The 17,127-nt window shown below is 33.2% G+C and overlaps 1 long non-coding RNA gene across 11 annotated transcripts in view; it reads right to left on the bottom strand.

The window, feature by feature from the left end:
* Positions 1–17,127, bottom strand: part of LOC140848003 (uncharacterized) — a 1,137,778-nt gene that overhangs the window by 1,112,603 nt on the left and 8,048 nt on the right. For 9 of the 11 annotated variants that reach the window (XR_012128446.1, XR_012128471.1, XR_012128576.1 and 6 more), the window contains exon 2: positions 8,160–8,272. This is a non-coding gene — a long non-coding RNA (uncharacterized lncRNA). Of the gene's footprint in view, positions 1–3,750; positions 3,846–4,013; positions 4,084–8,159; positions 8,273–17,127 lie in introns of all 11 variants that reach the window. The other 2 variants (XR_012128542.1, XR_012128523.1) reach the window with 2 other exon arrangements.

The raw sequence follows: 17,127 nt of genomic DNA, 5'->3' as shown, positions 1-17,127 counted from the left end.
CACATTTAAAAGGAAGGTGTTTTTACTGATTCTTTTTATTCACTACAGAACTTGTGCTGTTGTGCCAAAAGGGGATTTTATCTTTACTGAAGCAAAAATCAACTTTTTCCACATAAGGACAGTAGGAAATTCAGCCTTCAGTCCTTTAAATATAAAAATTTCAACATATTCACTACCACCAGCACATGTTCATGTTGAAAAAGTGGATCAATTTTTATTTATCAACCAATATAGTTGTTTGTGTTATTTAGAAAGATGATTTTGTTCTGTTTAATACCATTCTTTCTACTGCATATACATGCTTTCCTTAAATTGACACAGTACACTGATTTCCTCTCATATTTCCAGGGAGAGAACCATGATATATTCCATGGATAAATGGGGTGGGACAGGTGGGGTGAGGAGAATGGCCATTTTGTTAACTCTAACTCTGGGTTCCCAAATATCTCAGTTTAGATATCTGTTTTTGTAAAGTTGCTATAAAATAAAAGCTACATTGGCTTTTACTTACAGACCTTTCTCTGCTTGATGGATCTATGTTGGGTTAACAAGTCTATTAATATTAATAAACATTGCCCATTTTTCTTCCCAGGAACCCACACACCAATTTTCCTCCCTGGACTCACTTCACTTGTCCCTGTGTGCCCCATCCCTGTGCTCGCCCTCACCTCCGCATCTATATCGGCTCACACAAATATATGTCTTATTGTTCAGTAGTAAGACCTTGATTCTCCTTCTTGGTCACCCATAAAGCAAATAATTGTCCTTCAAAAATAAATTAGAAGACTTTTGTCTCCATTTTGGTGGCAACTCTTTTAAAAATTGATAGACAATAACTACAAATGTTTATGACCATTCTTTGAAGGAATCATCTGCTTTTGTATGCACCTCGCAAATATCCTCCTTCAATTTTCATAAAAGAATGGTGAATGGACAACAATTAAGTAATCTTCTAATTGGTTTTGCAGCATTTGAAAATCATTACGACATAATAAACTTGCTATCAAATAATTCAGTATTCAACCCTTAAAAACTCATGCATGACTGAAAGGCTTAAACTATTTCCAACTAATTTTTTTAATAGTGAATTTTTTTAGTTCTTCACTATCAATTCAAAGAGAGTCTGTTAAAAGAAATGATGTCTCAACAAGCCAGCTCAAGAACTCCTAATTTAAACAGGGCTATTGACTGGACAGATATTCAGCAGTTTTATTTTTTATATTTTTAAATTTGACTTTAAAACATAGTTATGTTACTGATTTTCAATCTGTTAGCACCAAGACTCCTTAGAAAAAGTGTCATAATAACATCAAATATAAAGATACATTTTAAAGCTGAAATCTGTTCTGTAAGTGTCACTATTGGTCATAACACTGACTAAATCATTTCAAAATATTTGACAGTATTCAACACAACTCTTCTTGAATATTATTTGCCTCCTATCTATTTATTTTGCCCAGAATGATCTTGAATTCAAGAGTATTTTTCTTATCACATCAGTTTGCTATTCTTGTTTGTTTTTCTGTTGTTCTTTCTCACCCTTACAAAGTTCCCCTACTTTAATTAAATGTGGATATTTAATACACACTTGAAAGGGAAAATATAAAGGACATCCAAAAAGATATTGAGGCAACAGCAATGCTTTCTGTTCATTACTATAGTTCCTTACATAATAACTTTGCTAACATTTTGTAGAATGTTATAAGGCCTTTATTAGTATTTTAAGTATTTTTATGTTAAAGAGAAGGGTAAAAAGGGAAAGAGAGAATATGAAAAATAAGAAGATTCAACTGAAAATAGTTTAGAAAATCATCTAACACTTCATTCCAAAACTGCATGACCTATTGCTGTTGAAAATCAATAATTTTCATAAACACAAATATTTAAACAAAATTTCAGAAAGTTCTGTTACTTATAAAATTCCAGAACAGTTTCAAGGAAACCTTAACCTGGTAGGATTTTATCCAAGATCCTTTAGGGCAATGGTTCTTTCACAAGTGTGGCAATTTAGAATGACTCAGGTACTGTGTTCACGTGCTCTGGCTTACAAACGAGCTTTTAAAATGTCTAATAATGTGACTGTGCAAGAGCTTCTAATGAAAACATCCTTTCTTCCTCACCCTCTTGAGCTTGTTATCCTCTTGACATCTACAGAAATCCTTAAGATGAGATCATGCTACCTTAATATAAATGGTGAGTTTATATAATATCATCAAACTGTTGTGTTCACTAGTCCAAGTATGTGAATTTTATTAAGTATTTATGCAGCTTAGAGTAATATATCAGCCAACTTTTATTTGCTTTACCCTCAGGCATTAGTCATGATTGATATCAAAGCAGTTCTGTATGTCCAAAAACTAAATACAAGAAATTAAATATTTTAAAAACAGCTCTATAATGAACTACTGTGTCTATAATTACTGTTAATAAAGTATGCATACCAATTTTTCATATATTACATAATACTTCCTACAGAAAAAAACAAATATAGTAGTTTTTTATTTTTGGTACTATAAAAACTATATATGAAATTTACCTAAGAAAGCACTATCCTAAATAAAACATTCATTTTTGAATGAAATATTTGCTATTTTTCTTATTTATTCTCTCTTAAATGTGTCTTTGTTCTGTTTTGTTCCAAGCTTAGATTACATTTTTGCTAAAATACTAAAATTTTTAAAAATCCATATAATTCAGACTATATATATATTTTTCTTTAATGAAATAGCAGACATTTTGGAGATGATAAGAACTAGAAAACTCTTGTGAAAGCCAAGAACTTTCTTCCTGAAAAACAGCATTCACCACACACATGCACATGCACATTATCTTTTAAACATCCATGGATCACAGGTTAAATATATCTGACCTAGAAGATTAATGTACAATATTCTATTTTTCCACTCTTAAGAATCCTATCTCCATTTATTAAACTCTTTTACTTTGGAAGAAACATCTGACCATAATTCATTTCATTAGAAACATGAAAACTTAAGAGAAGACTGAGAAAATCAGAAATTGTAAATATATCACTAACAGCACAATTTAGAATGATAGTATTTTCCAATACATGAGCTAATGCATTGGCTGAAGGATCAGAAACCCTGAAGCTTGGCAAGTTTCCTCACTTTCTACTCCCTCTTTTAATACCCTCCAGTAACTAAGAATACAGAATGATTATTTCTGTAGTTTCAGAATCTCCTTTATTCATCTTCATACTCTTTCTCACAGATATGTGAAGAATACTATCTGAAAACTGAACCTGATAGCTCCTTGCTAACATAGGTCCTCCAGTTAAGGGTAACTGTGCATCTTGTTTACAGAGCCAGGACACATGAGACCTCAGCCTGAAAGGGGAAAAAAAAATCCTACCACTGATTTAATGACATATTTCATCTCTCTCGGTCAAGAACTACTTTAAATTTTTCATTCAATTCATTCAAAAAGATCAATAACTTTTGGATGGAATCAAGTACTCAGTTATACTGCATCAAGAGGTCTTGCTTTGTCTTTGTTTTTTGTGTTTCGTGTTCCTGTTTAAAAAGTAGATAAATATTCAAAATGGGAATTTCCAAATAGGAGTTGAAAATGTTGTATTTCATAAGCTTATTTGATTGACCTTATTTCCCTTAGTAGAGGAAAATCTAATAATATTATGTGGATTTAGTAACTACAGTTTTATGTGGCTCAATATGACGACTTGCTAGAAAAGAATGTATAATATACTTGTAAAAGTATACAGTATACAACCTTGCTGCAGGGGTTCAGATTCCAGCTCTCCTGCCTCCTGTGTGTGAAGACCTTGGACTAAGTATTTCACCTTCTCTGTTCCTCAATTTCCTTATCTGCTAAGTGGAGGGAGTATTTGATACCATTATATACTTACCTTGTAGGGTTGTTTTGTGAATTAAACAAGTTCATTAATTCAGTTACTTAGTTACTGTGCTGATAACTCTACATAGCATACACTAAATGCTGCATGATATTAACTATTATTATTGGGCATTACTTACTTTGTGCTTCTTAAATAAAATCTTTTCATCCTAGAGATATTTTTTTCCTTTATAATTGCTACTGAGTTACCTGTCAATGTTGACACAAATTTTAAAAAAATAATTACTCTGATGTTTATATCCAGACATTTTGGTACTAATCACGAACTACAGCTCCATAACTATGGATTTATAGCAAAATCCCACAAACATACAATGCTAGAATACATGTTTTTTTATTATACTCCATGCTATTTAAGACCTCTTTGTTGTCATTATTATCAACAATAAATGACAATAAATTTGTATTTTTACTAATAAAAGGTTTTGGATTATATAATTTTAACCACTTTGCTTTTCTCTTTGAACTGTCAACATCTGTGGAGCTTTTACAATTTCTTCCAACTTGAGATTAAATTTCTGATATTTTTCCCCATTCTTGGTTAGTTTCTTGTTCTCAAATAACTGATAAGTTTGACATGCCCTATTTAAAATTATTCAGGGATTTCCGTATTTTCCTAATGCATAATGGTAAAATATAAAAATGCCATGTCAGTTGCTCTCTACAAAAAGTATTTATTCTCTCTGTAGAAAAGAATATTTCTCTCAATATTTTGAAATAGAGTTACTCCAGAAATCCTAACAGTACATTAATGTTGTGGAGATAGCTTATAAAGTGGGTTCTCACAAGAATAATAACAACAGTGACTGAATTTCTTGAGGAAAAATGAGTCCTTGTAGCCTCCACATGACACAAAATTACTTTAACCCCACTGGTATAAAAGAATTAAATAATTTAGCAGCTTCATCACACTGGATTAAATATTGTCTATATAAAAAAATAATTAACCAAAAGGTAGGAGAATGATATATTTTCTTTATAGTAAATGTTATTTTCAAAGTACCTTACATCTTTGAGAACTGTTTTTCTACCTTTTTATGATCTATAGGAAACTACATATATATGTATTTATATGTGTATATACCTATATATATATTTTATATGTGTATATGTGGATAATATATATTTGTATATTTAGTATGTATATATGTGTATATATATATAATATAAAAATTTAATATACATTGTATCCTGTAGCATCATAAACATGATGTAGTAGTGAATGTCATTTTTTTAATTTTACAAACTTTCAATGAACTATACTTCCAGGAAAGTTAGTTTTATTTATAATAGCAAAATATTAGAAAAATCTAACCATTTAACAAGAGGAGACTGAAAACAAATTATGATAAATTCATAATATGAAAGAATAGGCAACCATCAAAAGTATGTTAAATAAAAATATTTTGCAATTCCCCATACTTTATTAATTACAAAACAGCATATATATGAATATCTGAGTGTGTATGTATACATACATACATGCCTTTTTTAGTATAGTTTTATATATCAAACATGATTATACAAACAAATACAAAATATACCTGGCTAAATCTTTTATATACATTATCTCAAGAGGTAGGAATCAAAGCTCAGGGAAACTTATTAATTTGTTCAAAGTTACACAGATATTAAGTAGGGTTTCAACTCATGTATATCTGTTCTCTTGAGATATACATGAACTCCCTATCTGTGGGATAAGGAAAAACTATAATTAGGGATGTTATTTGTTATTTTTAACAGAATACATTTATTAAACATAAATATTAAATTAAATTTATATATATATTTAAAAAGGGTTAAGCAAAACCCAATATTTTTACTGATGGATAATAATGGAAATAAAGAAATTACTGGAGGAATAGCTGTGCTCATTATATTATATTTATATTGATTATAATTCTTCCTACTGCATGTTTCATCAGTATTGCAAAATTATTTTTATACCTTATATTGTTTCATATTTTAAGTTTTTCAGTCACTTAAGATGATACAACTCATAACAGCATATTTGTTTTAAACAATTTTACCGCATTGGATGCTGATGTCATACCTTTTAATTTGGGCAGTAACTCTAGGATCGAATCCTTGGCCCAAATTTTTAAAATGCAGACTGGATGCACAATTCATTGTATAAATATAGTCAATCTTAAAGAATAGTAAAATACTATATTGTGGGTCATATATTCTATAGCCTTGTTAATATGCAAGGATAAAGTTGATCGAAATTTGTAATGGGCAAAAATGAGTAACAGCAAAAATAGATGAATAATGAGTAATTTAGCAAGGTTAATCTAATATTTCATTTCTCCATTTTATTTTTATTAGTGTCCATTGTTGCTTTTTCTACCTTCTTTGTTGCTTAACAACAAACTCAATATATTTTCAATGCCATATATACACATTTCATAAATTTGCAGAGCTGAGCATGCAGAAAGGCTGACATACTGAACCGTGTGATAGAAAAGTTTCATTTAACAAAGTATACTTGGCAAAAGAATATTAAAGTCAGTAATTAACAAATGAGCTTGTTTTTTTCCTTCTTGCTTTGGACATAATTCTTTGGTGACTTGGTCAAGTCCTAAGTGATTCATAGAAGTTTTATCCACCATAGGAGAGCTTTATTTCACAGAATATGTTCTAAGTTTACCATTATTTCTATGTGCATGAGGTATTCACGGACTTCATTGATCTTTTTTGAGCAAATGTATTAATACTTAAAAAGGATTACAAACCCAAATTCTTGCAGGGGTAAAACAGGTATTTTCAATGCATAAAGAATGAATGCTACAGGAGAAAAGTGGGGAAAGAACAAAGTGTAAGGTGCCTATACCCATTTAAAGAAAGCAGAGAGCATCCATTTCTGGTCAGTATTTGCCACATGGAAATGAGACACAGGCTCAATTTGGCCGCATCTTCAGACTTTTCCAGAAAAGAGAGAGATTCTCATTTTAAAATAAATCAGTCAAGTTTTAAATGTTGACAGGAATTCATTTTTTTAACATGTGTAGAATTAGCCAAACATTTCTGCTGGATGGATTTGTCCAGTGAGTTGCTGTTTATGTTATAAATAAATAAATAAATATAAAGATTCAGTAACAATTTGCAAAGACACTTCAGTAATGCTTAAGTTAGTGTTCTACTTTAGAAATTGTTTTTTAAACTTAACTACAGATAGGCTAAAACCAATTTTATTGCATTAATCATTACAACATGCTACATTTACAAGAGAATATATATAAACTTCTTGAGTATTAATTCAGGGAAATATTATTGCAGTACTTCATATGAACAAAATCATGTATGAAGTTGACCAAGAGGAATCTAACTAGAAAGTAACTGAAACATAGGCAAATTGACCTCAGGGGTAATGGAGAACCTTAAAAGAATAGCTATTAGATGACACAATGCTTTGACTTGAGGAATCTTGAGATACACGTATTAGTGTCTTAGATAGATTAAAATGAGTGGGGAGAGATTAGAAAATATTTACACACCAGTTACTAAACTGGTATAGTATTGTGTAGTATTTTATCATGAAATTAAGTTTCAATAAAAATTTGCTTAGAAGGATAATATTTTGCTTAAATATAAAACATGCTTTAATTTTCTTTTATTCTTTGTAGGAGAATCTGAATATTATAAAAAACAACATTTGTTGAAATACTTGTTGTAGAAAAATGTACTAACTTGAAAGTTGTAACTATGTTTACCATAGTAGGTTGATTTTATCCACACTTTGGATAATTAATTTACTGTGATGCCTTGATCTAGCTTTAATTATTTCAACCACATAAAGATACTGTGTTGTTTTTTTTGACTAGAAGCATAGCTAACAGCATATTTCCTCTTTTAAGTAAACATTAGCAAAATAAAGTAAGTTTAACAGAACATCTTTAAAGCACAATGCTTAATCCCCATCAGTACCTAAAAGGTTGATATACATTAAACATGTGATAAAACAATTTAAATATTTCAAGCAGAAATCTGTTGAAGCAAACACAATTTTGACTATTTAAATGAAGTTATGGAGTCAAGATGATGGGATGTACAACAATAAATTATCTAATGGTAAACTATTCCTTAAATACCATATTTCATTCTAACAAATACATTTAAAGACAACATTAAATAATAAAAGTGTACTCCTAATGACTTCCTCTCTAGTTCCCAATATTCTTCTATTCCTTCCTTCCATTCATTCCATTCTCCTTCTTCTAGTTCTTTTTTTTTTTTTATAGCATCCCTTTGAAAATCTGTCTTACCTTCTCCAGCTGCACAGAGAAAAACCTGATGGCCCAGCTGCAGCCAGAATATGACGTCCTCCCAGCTTTGCCTTTTTGCACAAGATAATTTATCTTTGCTAAAGTTTCCTCATCTATAAAATGAGAAAAAGAATTGTTCTTAGATTATAGAATCTCATTTAATCCTAACAAACATTTTATGATCAAAGAACTACTTATTCCCATTATTTTTATATATTATAGTGATAATTATATAAATTAAGGCACCTCAAATTCACATTTGGGAAATTATACAGCAACTAAACAACAAAATTATAGTAACTGACTTATAACAAATGCTCAAAATACAATAGCTACTGAAATTATTGTTGATATTAATTGTGCTCATTATTATGAATAATAGAATTAACTGATATTTTTTCAGTATTCATTAAAGAATAATTTAATTTCTACTGTCAAAATGGCCATCCTGCCCAAAGCTTTTTACAGATTCAGTGCAGTCCCTATCAAAATGCCAATGGCATTTTTCAATGAACAAGAGCAAATAATCCTAAAATTCATATGTAGCTGCAAAAGACCCCAAATAGCCAAAACAATCCTAAGAAAGGAGAACAAAGCTGTGTGGTGTGGGGGTGGGTAAAGATGGAGGAGTAGAAAGGCAAGGTGGAAACCTTCTCCCCGACACCAACACATACATCAAGGAAGCAACTACAGCAAATATACCTAAACCTGAAAATGACCTGAAGATGGAAGACTAGACCGCCTACACCCAGTGAAGAGAAGGCCACACAGAGAAGGGTAAAATGGCAGAGCCAAAATCAGGTGGGACTGAAGCCCTTCCACCATCCCAGACCACAGGGCAGGATGAAGAGGAACAGAGCAGGGAGGAGATACTTTCAGGAACTCTGCACACCTGGCCGTGGAGATCTGCTCTGGTAGCTAAAGTCCACAGTGCACTAGTTTCTCATCATTAGTACAGCTGGACACCAGGGACAGCTGGAACATTCTGGAAGGCCAAGACTCCAGCTGCTTGTAGAGGACAGTCACACAACAAGTGGTGCTGCTGTGACCCAAAGTAGAGATGTCAATTTGAAAGATTTGCCAGCAGCAGGAAGGGTGCCAGAGGGGCAAGGGTTGAATAGAGCTCTCTTTGCAGGAGAAAGGGCAGGTAGATGATCTCTCCCCAGTTTTCCTTTGGACTAATAGTTCAGGCACTCCAGGGAACAACAGATGTTGCATTCCACACACTGGTGGGTCAGCCTGAAGATGCTTCCCTGTACATGGCAACACACCAACCCACTCACACTAAGAGAGTCAGACTTTGCTTCCTGTCAGACAGAGGGAGACTCTTCCAGCTTTCTCTACCCTGTCTTAACCCAACAGGGGAGGTGCCTGCAGGGGCCAGCTCTGATTGCTCTTTCCACACCACAGACAGCCAAGCATGGTGGTGGTGCTTGCATGCCTGCCCCAGTGATGCACAACCATGCTGCTCACCCCATTAACCTTAAACCCTACTGTCTCTGCAGGGCAGGTAGAAGGTGGCCCTGTCTACAACCACCCCAGCAGAAGCCACTGCTCTCATCACAAAGAGCTGGCTGAGGCAAACTACCAGCCACAATGGACTGAGACCACAATCAGCAGACAGACAAAAATGTGGCCCCATCCATTGTCCACCAACAGCAACTGTGGCACCACTGCAAAGGAGAAATGGGGACAGGAGAGTAAAGAGTCTTGAGCTTCTGGACACCACAGGATATCTTCTTCATAAAGCTATTACTCTTTAGACTAGCAATCATAGCACCTAATACCATGGAAGAAACACAGAAACCCTGATAAAATGAAAGGCAGAGGATAAGTATAGGATAAGACACAAGAAAAGAGGGTTAAATGAAATGGAGATCACCAATCTTCTTGATAAAGACTTTAAAGTAACAGTCATAGATATGCTCACTGATCTGCAGAAAAGTATTAAAGATCTCAGGGAGAACTTCAACAAAGACATAGAAGAGTTGAAAAAGAGCCACTCAGAGCTGAAGAATAAACTGAAGTGAAATATACAAAGAAGGGAATGAATAACAGATTGCTGCAAGTAGAGGAGACAATGAATGAGATGGAAATTAGAGAGCAGGAACATAATGAAGCTGAGGAACAGAGACAAAAAAGAACTCTAGGAATGAAAGAACCTAGAGTTCTTTTTTGTCTCTGTTCCTCAGCTTCATTACACTAAGTGACAACTTCAGTGAAACAATATTCACATAATAGGGGTTCCGGAAGAAGAAGAAAGGGACAAAGGGCTAGAAAGTCTCTTTGAAGAAATAATTATTGAAAACTTCCCCAGTCTGGGGAAGGAAATAGACACCCAAATCATGGCAGCACAGAGAGCCCTAACCAAAGGAACCCCAGAAGGCAACACCAAGACAAATAATAAGTAAAATGTCAAAGATTAAGGATAAGGGGAGGTACTGAAAGCGGCCAGTGAGAGGAAAAAGATTACTTATAAGGGCAACCCCATCAGACTATCGGCAGACTTCTCAGCAGAAACTTTACAGGCCAGAAGGGAGCGGCATGAATTTAATGTATTGAAACAGAAGGACCTTCAGCCAACGTCCTCTACCCAGGAAGATTATCATATAAATTTGAAGGAGAGATAAAAAAAAGACTAAAGAAATTCACCACCACTAAGCCATCCTTACAGGATATGTTAAAGGGACTTCTGTAGATAGATATATTCTCAAACCTAAATAGCTTTCAGGTGAAAATAAATCCACAGAAAAGGAAGTAGAACAATTACTTAGTGAACAAGTATGAAATTAAAACAAAAGTAGCAAAACCAACTATACAGAAAATCAATCAAATGATACACAAAATGGGCAGTTCATGACATCTAACACAAAGTGCGGGGGAGGAAGAAGAAGAAAGTAACAAATTGTGCTTGAAATATAGTAACCATCAACTCAACATAGAATTTTATATAGTTAGGAAGCTATCCTTGAAACTTACGGTAACTATAAACCTAAAGCCTGTAATAGATACACAAAAAATAGAATAGAGAAATTAATGGCAACACTGAAGGAAACTATCAAATAACAAAAGAAGAGTATAAGAGAGGAAGAAAAGAACAGAGAGGAACTATAAAAAAAAAAGAAAACAATCAGAAAAATGTCAATAAGTACATACCTATCAATAATCATCTTAAATGTAAATTTAAGGGCTGAATGCATCAATTAAAAGATGGAGAGCAGCAGAATGGATAAAAAAAAACAAGACCCATCTATGTGCTGCCTACAGGAGACTAATTTCAGACCCCAAAACATATACAGACTGAAAGTGAAGGGGAGGAAAAAGATATATCACATAAACAACAGGGAGAAAAAAGCAGGAGTAGCAGTACTTATACTAGACAAAATACATTTCAAAACAAAGAAAGTAACAAGAGACAAAGAAGGACATTACATAACAATAAACAGATCAGTCCAACAAGAGGATATAACCATTATAAATACCTATGCACCTAATGTAGGAGTACCTAAATATGTAAAACAAATACTAACAGAATTAAAGGGGGAAATAGACTGGAACTCATCCATTCTAGGAGACTTTAATGGAACATTCACATTAAAACACAGATCGACCAGGCAGAAAATAAATAAGGAAAAAGAGACACTGAACAATACACTAGATAAGATGGACTTAACAGATACATAAAGAACATTCCACCCAAAAGCAGCAGGATACACATTTTTCTCAAGTGGGCAAGGAACATTTTCCAGAATAGATCACATACTAGGCTACAAAAACAGCCTCAGTAAATTCTTAAAAATTGAAGTTGTATGAAGCAACTTCTCAGATAACAATGGTATGAAACTAGAAAGAAATTACAGAAAGAAAACAAAAAGCCCACAAACATGTGGAGGCTAGATACACACTGCTAAATGATAAGGTGATCAATGAACAAACTAAAAGAAATCAAGCAATACATGGTGACAGATGAAAACAAAATTTAACAGTCCAATATTGGGGGATGTATCAAAAGCTGTTCTAAGAGAGAAGTACATAACAACACAGGCCTACCTCAAGAAACAAGAAGAATCCAAAATAAATTCTAACCTCACAATTAAAGAAACTAGAAAAAAAAGAACAAATGAAACCCAAAGTTATTAGAAAGAGAGACATAATAAAGATCAGAGTAGAAATAAATAAAATAGAGAAGAATAAAACAATAGAAAAAATTATGAAACCAAGAGTTAATTCTTTGACAAAATAAACAAAATAGACGAACCCTTAGCCAGACTTATTAAGAAAATAAGAGAGAGTACACAAATAAACAAAATCAGAACTGAAAAAGGAATAGTCACAATGGATACCACAGAAATACAAAGAATTATTAAAGAATTCTATGAAAAATATATGCCAATAAATTGGATAACCTAGAAGAAATGGACAATTCCTAGAAAAATATAATCTTCCAATATTGACCAGAAAGACACAGAAAATCTGAAAACACCACTTACCAGCAATGAAATTGAATTGGTAATCAAAAAAATCCTAACAAACAAAACCACAGGACCAGTTGGCTTTACAGCTGATTCTATCAAACATTTAAAGGAGAGCTAATACCTAACCTTCTCAAAGTATTCCAAAAACCAGAAGAGGAGATAATACTTCCAAACACATTCTATGAGGCCAGCATCACTCTAATACCAAAATCATGCAAAGACACTACAAAAAAGAAAATTATAGAGCAATATCCCTCATGAATATAGATGCAAAATTCCTTAGCAAAACATTAGCAAAGCAAATTAAAAAATATATCAAAAGGATCATCCATCATGACAAAGTAGGATTTATTCCTGGGATTCAAGGATGGTAAAATATTCACAAATCTATCAATGTCATATACCACATTAACAAAAAGGATAAAAATATCATGACAATTTCAATAGATGCTAAAAAAGGATTGGACAGAATTCAACATCTATTCATGATAAAACCTTTAAACAAAATGGGTAGAGAGGGTACATACCTCAACCTAACTAAGGGCATACATAGCACACTCACAGCTAACATTGTAGTTAATGGCGAAAAGCTTAAAGCGTTTCCTCTAAGATCAGGAACAAGACAAAGATGCCCATTCTCCCCACTTTTATTCATCATAGTACTGGAGGTCCTAACCATGGCAATAAGACAACACAAAGAGATAACAGGTATTCAAATTGGTAAGGAAGAAGTTAAACTGTTACTATTTGCTGAGGACATGATATTATGAACAGAAAACCCTAAAGACTCCACCAAAAAACTATTAGGACTAAGAACTGGATTCAGCAGAGTTGCAGGATACAAAATTAATACACAGAAAACTGTTGCATTCCTATATACTAACAATGAACTAGCAGAAAGAGAAATCAGGAAAACAACTCCATTTACAACTGCATCAAAAAGAATGAAATACCTAGGAATAAACTTAACCAAGCAGGTGAAAAACTATAAGACATTCATGAGAGAAATTAAAGAAGACACCAATAAATGGAAATCAATCCTGTACTCATATATAAGAAGAATTAGTATTGTCTAAGTGGCCATAGTGCCCAATGCAATTCATAGATTCAATGCAATCCCTATTAAAATTCCAACAGCATTATTCAATGAACCTGAGCAAATAATTCTAAAATTCATATATGGAACCACAAAAGATCCTCAGTAGCCAAAGCAATCCTGAGAGAGAAGTACAAAGCTGACTTGAAGTTATACTACAAAGCTACAGCAACCAAAACAGTATGGTAGTGGCTCATGAACAGACACATATATGAATGGATCAGAATAGCCCAGAACAAACCCATGTATATGTGGTCAATTAATACATGATAAAGGAGCCATCAATATACAGTGGAGAGGAAACAGCCTCTTTAATAACTGATGTTGGGAATACTAGAATGCCACATGCAAGAGAATGAAACTGGATTACTGTCTACCATATACAAAAGTAAGCTTGAAGTGGATCAAAGACCTGAATATAAGACATGAAACCATAAACATTTAGAAGTAAACATAGGCAATAATCTCTTGAACATATGTATAAGCAATTTTTTCCTGGACACATCTCCTCAGGCAAGGGGAACAAAATAAAAAAATGAACAAATGGGACTACATCAAACTAAAAAGCTTCTGTACAGCAAAGGACACCATCAGTAGAACATAAAGGCAACCTACAGTATGGGAGAATATATTCCTAAATGACTCATCTGATAAGACATCTAAAATTTATGAAGAACTCATATGCCTAACCACCAAAAAACAAATAACCCAATTAAAAAATGGATGGAGAATCTGAACAGACATTTCTCAAAAGAAGAAATACAGATAGTCCACAGACACATTAAAAGATGTTCCACATCACTAATCATCAGGGAAATGCATATATTATACTATAATAAGATATCATCTTATACCAGTTTGAATGACCACTATTCAAGACAAGAAATAACAAGTGTTGGCAAGGATGTGGAGAAAAGGTAACCCTCCTACACTTTCGGAGGAAATGGAATTTGGTGCAGCCACTATAGAAATCAGTATGTAGGTTTCTCAAAAAACTAAAAATAGAAACACCATAGGACCCAGTAATTACACTTCTAGGAATTTACCTGACAAAAACAAAACCCCTAACTCCAAAAGATATATGCATCCTTATGTTTATTGCCACATTATTTACAATAGTCAAGTTATGGAAGCAACCTCAGTATCCATCAATAGATGAACAGAAAAAGAAGAGGTGGTACATATACACAATGGAATATTATTTAGCCATCAAAAAAGAAATCCCATTATTTGCAACATGATTGGACCTAGAGGGTATTATGCAAAGTGAGGTAAGCCAGGTGGAGAAAACAAATTAACATATGACTTCAGTTATTTATGGTCTATAAAAACAAAACAAAACAAAATGAACAAAATAGCAGTAGACTCATAGACACTGAGAAGTTACCATGGTAAAGGGGTTGGGGTACAAGGGTGAGGAGCACGAGAGGGATAAAATAGCATGGAAATTCTCAGTCATAATGTAAGTTGGTCACTGGGCTGGTAGTTCAACATGGAGAATATAGCCAATGATTCTGTAACATCTTTGTATATAGACAGATATAACTGTACTAGTAGGGGTGAAGATTAATAATGTGGGTAACTGTTGAAACACTGTGTTGTATACTTGAAACCAATATAAGATTGAATATCAGTGGTACTTTAGTAAAAAAAAATATTTAATTTCTAAGTAAATATGAACCCTGCAAGGCCAAAAATTATTCAATATTACACAGATAGGCTTATCCAAACAGTGTTATTATTCATATGGTGATGGTGGTGACATGTGCTGGTAAATTATGTAAGACTGTGGGCTAAGAATATTTTCCTGTACTGAATTTATGTTTACTTAAGTCATGAAGTCATTAAAAAAGTCATAAATGAAGTCACTAAAAACAGCATAAATATTAACCAATGGTATAACATGAAACATAGATTGTGAGAAATAGTATTTGGCACATTTGCAAGTTAATAGTAGACATTTACATTTATTGTTTATTCTCTGTACAGTTTCCAAAAATGCATTTGAGGTGGCTTAATTTTAACAATTATAGACATAATACAACGTGAACATGTAGAAAACCATATGCAACCTTTTGTATTTCGGCAAACATTTATTTTCTGCATTAGTTTAAAGATTATCACAAGTAGAATAATGACTGTAAAATATTACAACCTATCACTTTAATTCACCTCTGTAAAACCTCCGAATTACAGTTCCCCCTTTGCTCCATTTCCCTGGTCTTCCTATACAACATGACACCATGTTCATTTTGTTGTGATTTTATCTGTTTAAAGTCTGGGGTAAGCAGGGAGGGTAGGGATCAGAACACAGTTTGATCTGTACAATGTTCTGCACCTCCCCAGAGATGCTACCATGGACCTCACTTCCTCATTTTCTTTTCATTGTTATCTGACTTTAACATGGTTATTGAACTCTTTCTTTCTTTCTTCCCAGTGGGTGGTATGCACTGGGCTTCACTGAGGCCTTCCATGTCACGGAGATCACCAGACTGAATTCAAAGTCCTCCTTCCAGCACAGTCAGAAAACGTCAAAGTGTACGTATTTATTGAAACAAAAAATAAATTCTATTTCAATAAATATTCTCAAACACGCAACAATTTTAATTAAGTTACATTAAATTAGTACTTAAAGTGTTTAATTTCAAGTATTACAATGACATGGATTCACTGAGTGTCCACTGTGGAAAAAATGTGTTCTAACAAATTGACCCTCTTTTCCCATGGGGAGGCTGAGAGCACAATAATCAGGAGAAGTAGAAGTTATGATTTTGAAGAAGGAATATAATTGATAGAACATAATTGTTGACTAAAATTGTTAAAACCAATATTCCTCCCTTTAATTGTTCTTTATTGTGCTTTGTCCTTGTCCCAATACTACTGATATTAGAGTGAAGGACAAATAAGAAAACAAGCAAAAAACTGCAGTGGCCTCAATATTCTAAACAGGAGGATCAGGATCTGTAGTGCACAGCAGCCTTCAAGGTCTACAGGGCAGTGCTCGTAAGACTGCTGTGCGAAAGCACCAGTTTGTTTTCAAAAATTTCCTGTCGGTTGTAGACTGATATTTTTTTACGTAAGTAAATAACCATAAAAAATGATCACGCACATGAATACTGTAACATCAAATGCTATAAAAGGTCCTAAATGGACAGTCTCTTCCTGTGCCTAAGCTTATAAATTAAATTTCATCACAGGTTTGTATAAGATAAAACAGTACATAAAGGGTTTAGTATTATCCAAGATTTCAGAATCCACAGATATATCCCCACAGATAAGGGGGAACTACCAGAGTTAAAATTTCTGACAGCTTCCACCCAGTGTCTCCATCTGACACCCGGGAAGTTAAATGATTAAACGGCTGACATTCAGGGGAAAATTTATTTTTGAAAAAACT

The sequence above is a fragment of the Manis javanica genome, chromosome 1, assembly GCF_040802235.1.
Source record: "Manis javanica isolate MJ-LG chromosome 1, MJ_LKY, whole genome shotgun sequence".
NCBI lineage: Eukaryota > Metazoa > Chordata > Mammalia > Pholidota > Manidae > Manis > Manis javanica.
The sequence above is the reverse complement of the archived record's forward strand: the minus strand, read 5'-3'. Positions and strand labels throughout refer to the sequence as shown.